A 13,160-nucleotide genomic window follows, 5' to 3' on the forward strand; every position below is an offset into this window, starting at 1 on the left:
TGTGCTATTAAATGTGCAATGACGTACATCTTCCCGACTCCATGTTTTGGTCTGAAATCTTTCATAGAAGATTTCATTCCTTTTGTTTTGTTTCTGTTGTGATAAAACAGCCGTAACATAAAACTTACCCTCTTCACCAGTTCAGGGGCATCAGGTACATTCACGCTGTTGTGTAACCATCCCCACCATCATCTCCAGAACTTTCTCGGCTTCCCAAACTGAGACTCTGCCCCCGTTACACACTAACGCCCCTCCCCTCCCCCAGGCCCTGGCCCCCACCCCCTACTTTCTGTCTCTGTGACCCTGACTCCCCCAGGCACCTCTCCCCAGGGACCTCACAGAAGTGGAACCACACTGTCCTTCTGCGTCTGGCTCATTTCACTGTTCTGTCCTCAAGTTTCATTAGCCTGTGTCAGTGTTTCCTTCCTCATTAAGGCTGAATCATATCCCGTGTGTGGATGGACCACATCTTCTTTCTCCGTTCACCCGTCGATGGTGATGGACCCTTGGGCTTTAAGCCCTCTCTCGTGGTCCTGATGTGACGAGCTGGCCACGGTTCCCGGGGGCCGGGGGGCGGCAGCAGGGCTGAGCTCTGTGTGGCAGGAAGCAGGCCCCGGGCCCACCCCAGGTGACCACGGTCTGATGGCCTCGGGAGTTTCCAAGCAGTGACTCGGGAAGGGCGTGAAGCTGGGGAGCGTGTGCCGTCCGACCCTCGTGTCCGGACTCCGGGAGCAGCGGGGCTCTGGGCTGAGCCTCTCCCGGCCTCTCCTAAGAAGGCCGCCTCGAGGCCGCCATCCACCCCAGAGCCAAGCAGGGGCGCGTCAGCCGCCCTGTTGCCCAGAGAGCTTTCAGGCCAGTGTCCGGGCTCTGGCCTTTCCGTGGAGGCAGGGAAGGGCCCGTGGGAGTTGGGGGGCAGCCTACCACGCGGCTCCCCGCAGTGGCTGGACAGAGCAGGCTCCCTGGGAAAGCCGAACGGGGGCCCCGGAATAAAGACCGACCCGGAGAGGGGCTTGACCCACAGAGAGTCGCTGCTGCTGGGCCGGGCGGCAGCAGCTCCGGGGCCCACGGTGGGTGCGAGCCCTGCGGGCACCTGCCCTGGGCCTTGTCTCGTGGGCTGTGAGGGGTGGTCCGTGGAGCTGGGGTGGGAGCTGCAGCTCCGCGGGCCTTGGGGGGCTGTCGTGAGCAGTGCCTGTCCATCACTCTGGGGGCAGGTGGCCCACTGCGGGGGGGCAGAGATGGCCCTGCATGCCAAGAGCTGGGACTGGGCCCTGCTCCACACTCTCCCAGAAGCGCTCCCGGCCCCCCCGGCGCCCCCGGGCTGGGCTGGCTGTCCTGCTCTGGGGTCCCGCTGTCCCCACGTGCTTCCCGAAAACAGAAAGCAGCCACGTTAGGACCCCCGCTCCTCCCGAGGGCTCGGGCCGTGTGGCCCAGGATGCAGGCGGGCCGAGGCCGCAGGAGAGTCAGGAGGTCAACGCACACGTCCTTCAGTTTTCTTGATAAAACATCTGAATAATCAAAGCGAATCTGCACACGGTATACATATAAACGTGATACGACAGGAGCCACGTGTACAAAATGAAAGTAGAACAAGTGAGATTCATCTTTTCGTGTCACCAGTCCTAAGCTGCCCGTGCCGGGGCGGGGGGCAGTGTCATCACGAGGGCCCTAATAGGAAGGAGGTGGGAGGGCCAGGGCCAGAGAGAGGGCGTGGGGAGGAGGGACAGAAGCTACCGGCTCGGAGCTGGAGGAAGAGACGGACTCTCCCGAACCCCAGCAGGAAGCAGCTCACGGGAGCCTTTGGACTTGTGGCCTCCAGGCTGGAAGGCTAAGTAGCAGGTCGGCCTGCTCTGAGGCGCTGAGTTTGGGGCGTTTTATACGGCAGCCACAGGACACTCATACGGCGGCCCCGCTGGGATTGGACCGGAGCTCTGCCAACCTTGAGTGTGTGTTCGACCCCACCCCCACCCCGTGCTGCTTGGAACTTGGGGTCCCTCCCAGAAGCCCAGGGTCTTCCTGGGCTGGGATGCGGTGGGGCGTGGCAGGCACCCCTCCTTGGAGGGCAGGTCTGGCCCCGGCTGCCTGCTCGGCTGGGGCACGGGGACCCAGGCTGGAGGCTGCGGGAAGCCTCTGCCTGCTGCCCACTGGGGGTGTGGCCAGAGCAGCATCTTCCCCAGCTGGGCACTGGGCCTGCTCCCTTTGGCGCCAGGCGGCACAGACCCGGTCTTGTGGGCTCGTGAAAGCGTGCTTGTGTCCGCCTGAGACTACAAGCCGGGCAATTGTTCCTGCCCCATCGTGGCCCCCAGGGCGGTGCCAGGGGCGCTGTGTGGAAGGGGACGGCGGGATGGGGTCCATGCAGACAGTCCCCGGGTGGCTCGCTCCCCTCGGCTGCCCTGGGGGGCCTGACGGGGACATCCCCGTCTGATCCCCAGGCAGCTTCTGGGAGGGTCAGGGCGTGGCCAGTCGAGGCCTGACAGTGAGCCCCAGAGGGCAGGCGTGGGTCTTACACACTCGACCTGTGGGCCCCAGGACCGGCACCAAGAAATATTTGAATAATAAAGAAAAGCGAAGAAACTCTGGGTTACTGGAGGGAAATCTAGGGAAATGCAGGCTCTGGCTTCCACAGGCCAAAAAATAAGAAACTGATGAAAGTCCCATACCTTCTACAAAAATGAATTCCAAATGGCTCACAGACTTACCCACAAAGATAAAATCATGAAACGTTTAGAAGAACACAGAGGAGGAAAATCCTTGGGCTCTGGGGCCAGGCCCATTGTTCTGAGACTTGACACCCAAAGCACAAGGCATGAAAGGAGAACTGGACGAATTGGAATTCCTGAAAATGAGAAACGTTGCCGGCGACGGATCCCGTGAGGAAGATGAAAGGGGAAAAAATGATCGTCGGTCTGCCCTTCCCCCAGAGGCCTCCCACCGGGATGTGTGACCAGCTCCGGGAACTCGGCAGTGACACTCACGTACTTGCGCAGACAGCAGATGCGCACAGGAAAGATGGTCGCTCGGCAGCACCGGGGACGAGACGCTCCACGCCCATAGGAAAGGCTGAGGTGAGAAACGGCGACCACAGCCGGTGCCGGCGAGGAAGCAGGGCGAGGGGGTCGCTCACATGTGGCTGTGGGGACCCAGACCCGTGCAGCCACTCTGGCAAACGGAGGCTTCCGCCAAAAACAAAACCCAAAGCCCAGCATACAGCTACCGCAGGACGCAGCCGGCGCAGCTTGGACGCTTATCCCAGAGAATCGCAGACCTACTCACACAGAGACCTGCACAGGGAGCCTCACGAGGCCTCGTCCGCGGAAGTGGAAACACCCAGACGCCCCCCGTGAGGCCGTCCTGAGGGTGAGGCCCTCACACCACGGATGTGACTCAGTGTGCAAAGGAGCCAGCTGTTGGTACAGGTCTCCGGGGAATTATGGCGGTGGTGATGGCCTGCGCAGGTCTCCGGGGAATTATGCCGAGAGGAAATGCCGACCCCAAAGGATTACCCGCTGTATGACGGCATGTACAGGACAGCCTTGAAGTGACAAAGTCACAGGAACGGAGCTCAGGTTGAGGTGGGAGGGACACAAGGGTCCTCGCCATGATGGGACGTCCTGCATCTCCACTGGACCCACGTCCAGATCCTGGTCGAGGTTTGCACTGGAGTTCCGCAAGATGTCACCACTGGAGGAGACTGGGTACGGGGCACCCCGATCCCTCTGTGTGTTTCTATTAGAAGGGAAAGAGCCTGCGTGTCTGAGGGAGCTGGAGCATGGGGAAGGCGGGCAGGTGGGATGTGGGGAGGGGTCTGCATTCCACTAGAAGGCCAGGGAGGAGCCGCTGGAGAGCTTGGGACTCTGGGGCGAGTCTGATTTACGCTGTGGAAGGTCCTGGGTAGTGAGTGGCCAGGGTGATCCTGCAGCTTCCCTAAGCTGGTGGCGTTCCCAGGACAGGACAGGCGGGGGCAGAGGGGACACCCAGGCATCAGCAAGCCCTTAACACCTGAACGGCCCCTTCCCTTCCCTCCCCCAGCCCCTGTCCCTGCACAGAGCTCTGCCACTTGCTGTGTGGCCTCGGGCAAGTCCCTCGACATCTCTGGGCCCCACCCATCCCTCTCTAAAGTAGCCTAGGAATGCAGCCCACAGTATATCTGGAAGAATGTAGTGGTCCCCAAGTCCCTCCCTGAGCTGAGTGGACTCGGGTGGGGCTCAGGCAGGGCCGGGGCTGGAGCGGGTGACTTGGGGGTCTTGCGGGCCACAGGGGCTCAGACCAGATGGGTCCCTGGGGTCTGCCTTTTCCCATCCGAGTGTGGCTTGTCCCACATCCTGCCAGGAAGACTGTCCTGATGCCACCAACCGCGCTGACCTCTCTCTCCCTTCTGGACCTCTCTCGCCTCCTGGGTTGTGACCAATTTAGGAAGTCAGTGACTCACTGCTCTGCTCCAGCCCCATCTCCCGTTGGGTTGAACATCTCCCCTCTTCCAGGGCTCATCTAGTCTGGCTCTAACTTGAACTCCACGAGCAGGAAGGCTTTCTTCGTCTCTTGATCTGGGCCTGGAGACCCAACACCCATGGTGTGCTTGGGGGCCACCAAGGCCCTCGGAACCTTTTCATGGGTATTGCTTAACAAAGGTAGACCTCACATGTTTAGAGTGGATTTTGAATCCCTCATGTGGGACTTTTATTCAGCCATGTAGAAGGTCATTGGGTTTGTCTCTGCTGCTCCCAGCAGGGGCCCATTCTAGCTTGATATCGGGTCTGCCTCTAGGACAGAGCCCTGCGGCATTCCACTGGAGAGCTCCCTTCCAGTTTAGACTGTGAGCCCCTGACCAACCTCACTGGTCAAACATTCCTTTTTCTGGCGGTTGGAAAAATAAATCAGGCTGGTGCATTTCAGAAACGCACTGGACCACCAGCCGGACAGTCCCTGACCCCTGTGCCGTGACGCACCAGGGCCAGCGTACGGCGTGCTGGGCCTATTTCGTATGAGCTCTGTGGTATCAGGGAAGTTCCCTCACTTCCCTGGGCCTCAGCCATCTCGTCTATAAAGTAGTAATACTCGTTTCCCGGGATCAGCTGTGCCCGAGAGATGGGATCGTATGTGTAAAGCACTTACCATGGGGTCTGGTGCCGAGAAAACACGCACAGATTTGGAGCTGCTGTTACGTAGACTATCTAACCATGTCACACACATTCACGGTGATAACCAGGCCCCTGGCTTTACCCGGACGCGTGGTCCTCACGCCCGGCATTGGTATCCTCTGGCTCCGGCTGGCTTCCCCTCTCAGGCCGCCTGTGGCCTGGCAGGCTCCTCCGCCCCCGCCCTGGCCGCCCTTCAAGGCAGCTGCAGTGCCCCCTCCCCGATATGCCAGCCGGTGGTGTGTCCCCCCGATCTTTCCTCCTGCTCCTGGGGCCGGGCTTCGAGGATGAGGGGACCCCAGTTTTGTGGAGGTGACAAACATGTCCCCAGCACACGCTGCTTGCCCTTGGCCCTGTTTGCAATCGCTGTGCCATGTCACCCAGAAGCCTGGAGCATGAGACCCACTCAGGCCTCTGCAGGTGGAGATTTGGGGCCGGGCCGGTGAGTCGGGCTCCTCCCAGCTCCCTGGGGCCAGGACCCCGGCTGCGAAGACCCCAGCGATGGGGGCGACTCGGTGGCTGACACTCTCCATTCCCCAGACGCACGCTGGGCCCTCAAGCGGAACCCGAGGCACTCGCAGGTGGCTGGGCTTCCGCGCAGCGTGGTGGCCTCGGCGGTCAGACGCCCACACAGCCCTGAAGCCTCCGGGAGCGGTTCCTCCAGCAGGAGCCGGCCACCGCCTCCTGGGACATGGTGTTCTGAGTTACGCAGTGTCACCTCCACCGGCCCCCTGGACTCAGGGAGGGGACATGGACCCCACCTCTGGATGGGAGAAGCATCAGAGGATTTGCAGTCTTTTTGGAACTCTCTGCTGTCTCCTGCCTTCCACAGCTCGGTCCTGACCTGAACGGGCTTTGGTCAGGGTCAGCCGAGCACTTGGTGCTGTACCTTGTGTCTCTACGTCCTGGGGATGGAGACCCCTCCTACCGTTCCAGGGTCCCGCTGTGGGGGCAGGCCAGCTCCTCCAGGAGGTGTGTCTCCCGCCGTGGTCCTGGTCCACGGTGTCCCCAGCCCCACGCACACATCAGGCACACAAACGTCTGTTGAATGAACGTGTGATTACCTCTAAACCCAAACAAAAGCCCTTGCAAGGATCGGAATGAGCTGAATTGCTCACTCGGGAGTTCCAGGAACCTTAGATGGGCGCGAATACTGACAGCCAGAGGCGGAGCCGGGGGCCAGAGCCCAGGTTGGAGCACGCCCCCACCCGCCGCGCCCCCCAGACCCCCACGCAGCCCTCCAAGCTGCCCGAGTCCGAAGAAAACTCGTAGTTTTGCTCTTGGTAGGATTATCGTTGTTTCCAAACACACTTTAGCTGACTTTTCATGCTTCAGAAGGAAAAGCCCCGAGCGAGTGGGCATACGTGGGAACTCCTAGGAACTCCTGCTTCGTTTTTTCTGTAGACTAAATAAACCATGACAGGAAAACGTCACTAATTTAGATAATCCCGGCGTAAATGCTCCAAGTTAGCCAGTGTCCGTGGAGTTCCCACACCAGGCGTTCTTCCTGGAGGGGTGAGGGTGGCCGGATGCTGCCCAAGGCCGTGGCCGCACCCTGGGGCTTTGGCCGGAGGGCTGGTTGGGAGGGGGGCAGTGGCCAGAGCCTGGCCAGCCCCCTCTGAGCTCGAGAGGTCATGCCCTCTGGCCCCGGGGGGCGGCTGCCGCTGCCTCACTTGTCTCCAGCTCCGTGGCCACCCGCAAGGTCCAGGCCCTGTGCTCATCTTGCCGCCGGCCTCCTGCTGGCTCCCGCTCCCCCTCTACCGCCACAGAGCCCAGCCCCAGATGCGCCCCACCCTGACTCACCCGTCCCGTTGCATCCGCCCTCGTCCTGGACCCCCAGTTCCTCCTCAGAGCCCGATTCTTCTGCTGTGCTCCCACCCCTCGCTGCCCCCACCTGCCCGGGGCCTGGCACGCAGCGGCCCGGCCAGAGGATGCTGTGACGTGAAAAGAACCAAAGGGGGAGTCTCGGGCCTTCGAGGTGGGTGTGAGTCCAGGACCACCGGCGTGAGTAGGGGGCAGGTTTCGAGCTTCTGAGGCCCTGATGCCCCAGCCGCCTGGGGGGCAGGAGGGAGCTTCAGGGCTTCAGACTCCAGGACAGAGCTCTGGGAGGCCCAGAACCTTCCGGAATGGAATGCCCCGCCCGTGGGCGTTGACACCTTCCTGTGCGGGACCCTCAGTTAGCGTGTCCGACCCCACACGGTCGTGCTCAGGACATAGGGTGTGAACTCTGGGAGCCCCGAAGCATCCTCGGTGCCGGGAGGGGGATGGGGTCAGCAGCCCTGGTCCTGGCCAAGGGTGGCCTGGACCACACACTGTCCCCGCGACCCGGGGGGCAGGTGCGAGGGCGGGGGACCCTGTGTCTGGGCCCCCTCCTTTCAGCATGGAGCAGGAGGGTGTGATCACCACCCACGGGGAGCGGGTGCTCTAGCACTGGGGCCCCAGGCCCTTCTGGGACCCTTGGGTGTGTGTGTCTGTTTCTGCGTCCTGGCAGGGGCGCCTTCGGACCCGGGCTGAGGGGCCCAGTGGACCCAGCAGCACCCGCCTCACAGGAGGCCACCAGGAGGGGAGGCTGGTGCCTTCACTGCTCGCTGCACTCACTGATTCACTCAGCCCTCAGTGAGCGCCCCCGGGGCCTGGCCAGGGCTCAGAGGGTTTCCGGGGTGGGCCCCTCCCCGTTCCCACTGTCCTGCTCTCGCCCCACTGGCGCTGGGGGCCCAGTGACAACCCAGAAGTGCCCTTGATTTCAGGGGGATTCGGCCTCGAGCAGGCAACACCTCGACACAGAACGGCCACCCGAACAGAGCAGCTGGGCTGTGCGGAGGACGGGGCCGTGCCTGGCCCCGCTGAGCCCCTCAGGGCCGCTGCCCTGGGCCTGCCCAGCAGCCCCGCGGGGCCGTTCCCAGGCGAAGAAACGAGCTCAGAGAAGCGAAGTACGGATGGCCGCCCAGCGGCGAGAGTCGACCTGCCGGGGACCGGCTAGGGGGCCGGGTAAGGCCTGGAGGGGTCAGGCTGGGCTGGGGGGCCGGGCTCACGGCCCCTCCATCTCCGCTGCCGCTGGTCACCAACCCTCCTGTTCTGGTCTGGCCCCCACCCAGGAGAGCCGGCCGGGCCCCTCCTCAGGCGTCCCCTCACCACCATGCGGGGTACATGCCCAGCCGCGCACGGAGGCCGGGCGGGGCGGTGCAGCGCGGCATGCGGTGACCTCCTGGGCCCCTGGGCCCTCCTCCCTGCCGTCCAGGTGCTGCGCTGGGAGGCCTGGGTGAACCAGGCCTATCCTTGTCTGGGCCTCCAGGGCACAGCAGGGGCCACGGACCCGTGCACTCCCACGTCCAGCCTGAGAATCTGGGAGTGCGTGGGGCCGAGGGGGGCCTGGCACGTTCCACTGAAAAGACACACAGGTCATTCCCACAACTCTGCAAATGCTCGCTGTTGGGGCCGGGGTCCCAGCGGCCAATGCGCAGACGGGCCCTGCCCAGAGTTCTGATGGGCATGTTCTCTGGCTGGGCTCTGGCCACCCCAGGACAGCTCCTCAGAAGCAGAAACACAGAACCCACTCTGGGAGCAGCAGGGGAGGGGCGTGGGGAAGGAGGGGTTCCTGGGGAAGCAGGTGGAAGGGCACGGCTGCATGCAGGGCTGCACGGGAGGAAGGAGGCTGGCGCATGTGGACTCTGTCCTGCTCCCAGCACCTGGGGGCCACACCCCGTCCAGCCCCCTGTTGGGGCCACGGTCAGGGGAGGGAGACCATGGAAGCAGCTGGAGCTGGAGGCCGGAGGGGCCGCCCAGGTGAGGGGTGAGAATGTGGCCCCAGGGAATCCCCACCACAGGCAGAGGCGCCCCTCCTCCAGGGAGGCCACCAGGAAAGCCCTTGCTCAGTCGCTTCCTGAAGCTGGAACACCTGCGAAGGGAGAGGACAGGAGGTGCAGGGGAGGTGGGGTCCTCTGCCGGGTTGACGCTGACCCCGTCACGGTCGGACCTGAGCGAGACTGCCCTGTGCTGGGCCCTGGCTAAGAGGGGATGCTGGGAGGTGCCGCTTCCCTTCAGGCCCGGAGGGAGGTCCATGGGGAAACCCCTCCCCTGGCTGAGAAGGTGCCCCCTCCCTCCCTGCCCAGACTCCTGGGTGGCGGGGAGTCTGCAGATTCCCAGACCCAGTCTCTGGGGCCAGGTGGAGGTGATGGGGGGCGGTGGTGTTGGGGGGGAGGGAAAGGGGGGACCGGAGAAGGCAGCGAGGGGGGACGGGGAGCGGAGGGGGAGGCAGGGTGAGGAGAGGAAGCCAGAGGAGGGGGGGGAGGCGGCAGAGGGGGAGGGGAGGCAGAGGAATTGAAAGTACATTCCAGACGGGTGACACACAGCTCTGCAGTGCAGGGCAGGGAGGGCGGCTGGCGGAGCTGCCCTTCACAGGAAGGTCCCTGCGATCCAGCTCCCCTGAGAGAGAGATAAGATGGGTGGGGCCAGGCTGGAAGGCAAATTCCTGGCCTGGGGAGCCCTGCTACTGGCTGCCATCCTTCAAGGCTCTGCTCGAATGCCACCTCCTCCTTGAAGCCTTCTTGGATTCATCCCTGGCTCCCAGGATCAAGAGGAGCCACTGGGGAGCCTGGCTGCTTCTCCTCCTGACAGACCTGGGCTGGCCGGGAGCTGCAGGCCGTGCCCAGGCTGGTCCTCACACCGGCTGAGCGCCTAAGGGAGGGCCTGCCTGGGAGGGCCTCCACTCTCGCCCACTGGCCTCCGTGGTTTCCTCGGGGCTGGGCGTTGCTGTCTGGAGCTTGACGAGCACTGGCTATTTTAGTGCCTCCCGTGACCCAGCTCATTTCTGCCACACCCTTTGGTGTCGGTGCTGACACCCTGTCTCCTCCTGCAGGTGGGTTAGCCCTCTACCCACGGGCCGGGCGGCAGGTGGACAGGTGTGTGGGCTGCTCCTGCCTCAAACCCAGAGGTGGCAACGGGCGACCAGGGGATCAGAGCTGAGTGGCGGGGGTCTTGGGGGGAAGCTTCTGAAGAGCCATCCTTGCTGCCTCGGCCAGGCCCCTGGTCACTGCTTCCCTTGGGTCTGGAAGAGGCAGGGCGCCCACTTCTCAGGCCGTGTGGTTTGTAGGCCCCTGAACTGCTTCTGAGAGGCCAAGGGGGTGCCCGGTGCTGGAGTCCCCCCACGTGCCGGTGCCAGTGGGCACCTCTGAGTCAAGGGGGGCCCTGGTGATCCCCGATTCCAGGTGGAGTAGGGCTGGCCGGAGTCACCAGTGGATGTTGTAGAAACGACGGTGGGGATTTCCCAGGACAGGCCGTCGGGGTGCCGCTCGCTCTGGAGGAAGAAGAACTGAGGCCTCCGGCCCACAGCCACGGAGGAGCCCCCACTTCCCGTCAGGCCGACAGACAGAACCACCAGCCGAGCCGCTCTGAGACCCAGACCTACGGGAGGGCGAGCTCCCCTCCCCGGGCCGTGCTTTCACTCTCTCGGTCTTGGGGTCACTTGCTCCGTGGGAATAGGGAGCTACAGCAGATGTTATCCTCCCGGGAAACTGAGGCCCGGGGGTGACCTGACTTACACACCAAACACACTCAGAAGAATCGGGGCCCGGATTCGGGCTGGGTCCCTCGGTGCTGAGCTGCCCTCACACAGGACCCTGCAGCCGTGCTGGAGTTCCGGGGTCCTTGTCAGACACTCGGTGACATCTGGAGGCCTCTCCTGGGCCACATCGGGCCCAGCGGCCTGGTCTCGTGTCCGAAGGCCATGCAGCTCCCCGAGGTGTGTGGAAGAGCTGTGCGGGATCAGGAGGCCAGGCTGCCTTTGGAAAGCGGGTGGTCTTGAGTCCAGGGATCTCTCAGGAGACAGAGCGGGGCTGGGCCGGGACAGACCCCCCAGGTCTGCGGATGGAAAGCGTTTCTGGGCTCCAAAGGCTGCCTCTCTCCATGGCGTGCACCTGCCTCTGCCCACATCAGCTTTGCCAGAGGGAACCTGGCGGGGAGGACAGACTTATTTATAAGCTGTTGTCTGTGGCAGAGCTGTGTCCTCATCACAGGGGCTGGGCTCAACCCGGAGCCTGACCAGCACTTAATTCTACATGAGGGTGGGCACTGTTTAAGCATCTCCTGGTGGGCTTCTCCATCCTGGAGCGTATTAGGGTAACTTTGGAGCAGAAATGACCTGGGCGGATTCACGTCTGAAAGGATCACTAATTAGCTGTGCAGACTGGGGGCGCTGGAGGAGGTGGGAGGGTGCACAGGATAAAGGGCAGGGGTGGGGCTGGGGCCCGCTCAGTGGCATGGACCGGGGACTGGCCAGGTTTCAGAGACATTTTGAGGGCTGAGTCGACGAGGTTTCCAACCAGCTCAGACGATCCGTGCGAGAGAGAGCCCCCGGTCGGCTCTGAGACGCCTGGTCCCCGCAGCGGGGGGCATGGTATCCCCGGGAACCCAGAGGTGGGTCTGGGGGTTTCTCTTGGTTGGGTCAAGGTTGACTCATCTGTGGGGCTCCCAAGAGGAGGAGGTGCTGGACTGAAGGGCCCTGAGGTTCAGGAGGGGGCTCTGGGCTGGAGATCCCACTGTGGAAGGGTCAGCGTGGAGGCAGTGTGGCAGCCCGTGAGGCTGGGGGGTGCTGCCCAAGCCGGGGGTGACAGGAAAGGCCCTGGACCCGCCAATGTGCAGAGGTCAAGACTGGGCCTCTAGGGAGGACACTGCCCCCAGGACCGGCCTGGGGAAGTGGGTGCTGGCGTCCCGGGCACAGAGGGATCCTGCGGGGCTACCGCTGTCCCCAAACCCAACAGGTGTGGCCCTGCTGCCCGTGGCTGCCCCGCCCAGGGCTCCTGTTGCAGGCCTGTCGGGGCAGTGCTGCTCACCGAGCATCTGCTGTATACCAAGCATGGCGTCTCTGCAAACGGCACCCTGTGCAGCCCTTTCCGTCACCGGCGGTGGGACACCGGCTGCGTTCGGCCACACGCCCAGCTCTGTGCTCAACACGTCTCCGGCATCACCCTTAACATCTCGAATCTACTTCTGCTGTATTACCCACTCTGCCTTTGAGGCCAACAAGGCTCAGAGGGGGCAAGCACTTGCCACACGTCGCACAGCCGACAGGGGTGGAGCTGTCCTCGAACCCAGGACTCGCTCCCCGGGCCCTGGGCCTGGGCTCTGTCCTGCCTAGGATGTAACTGCCCCCGAGGCCCCACGGCGGGGGGCGCATGGAGGTGTCGAGAGGCTACAGGGCCTCCTCCACACCCCAGGGGTGCCCTCAGGTCACAGCAGGACGAGGATCAGACCACGTGGCGTACTTTGCTCTCTCTTGTTGAGAAAAACAGCTACAGACAAAGAGGCCTCCTCCAGCCGCCACAGGCCAGGCCCCAGCCACCTCCCCTCAAAAGGGCAGCCATGTGTCCAAAGGTGGAAGGAGGTGGTCCGCATCACTCCGAGCAGAGGTGTGAGCCCCAAATGCCAGCACCCCTCCCAGGGTGCTCCAGGGGGCCGGGTTCAGAGGTCGCCCAGCCGGGGCAGGGCAACGCCTCCCAGGGAGGCTGGGGGCAGGCGGGGGGTGTGTGGTCTCATCTACCTGGGGGCTAAGGGCGACCCAAGGAGTCTTGGGTACTTGGTCCAGCCTGGCCAGTGGGAGCATGTGTCCACACCCCTGGCTACAGTCAGCGTCCCAGACGGGGCCAGTGAGATGAAGCCCTGAGAATTGTGGGGCTGGGAGGGTTCAGTGGGTGCTGCCTTCCACTGTGGAGAAAGTGGGAGATGAGCCTCTTGATCCAGCCACACCTGAAGCTGCTCGCTCCTGGCCCAGCAGTCACCTTCTATCTCCTTGGGCATTTTGCGTTGGGTTCTTGTCATAAGAGTTCTGATCTACAGAATTGGAAGCGGGGGGCTGGGCTGTGACTTCTCTTCCTGTCTGGAGACTCACATTCCGGGAAATGACAGGGAGTGGGGGGGGCCTCCTGTTGGGCCCCTGACCCAGGACTTCCCTGACAAGGACAAAGGGGGTCTCCTCGCCCACCCCCTCCCTTCTGAGTCGCCGGGCCAGGGTCTGATCGCCCTGTTTTCGCACGA

The sequence above is a fragment of the Lagenorhynchus albirostris genome, chromosome 15 (assembly GCF_949774975.1).
Source record: "Lagenorhynchus albirostris chromosome 15, mLagAlb1.1, whole genome shotgun sequence".
In the NCBI taxonomy this organism is placed as follows: Eukaryota; Metazoa; Chordata; class Mammalia; order Artiodactyla; family Delphinidae; genus Lagenorhynchus; species Lagenorhynchus albirostris.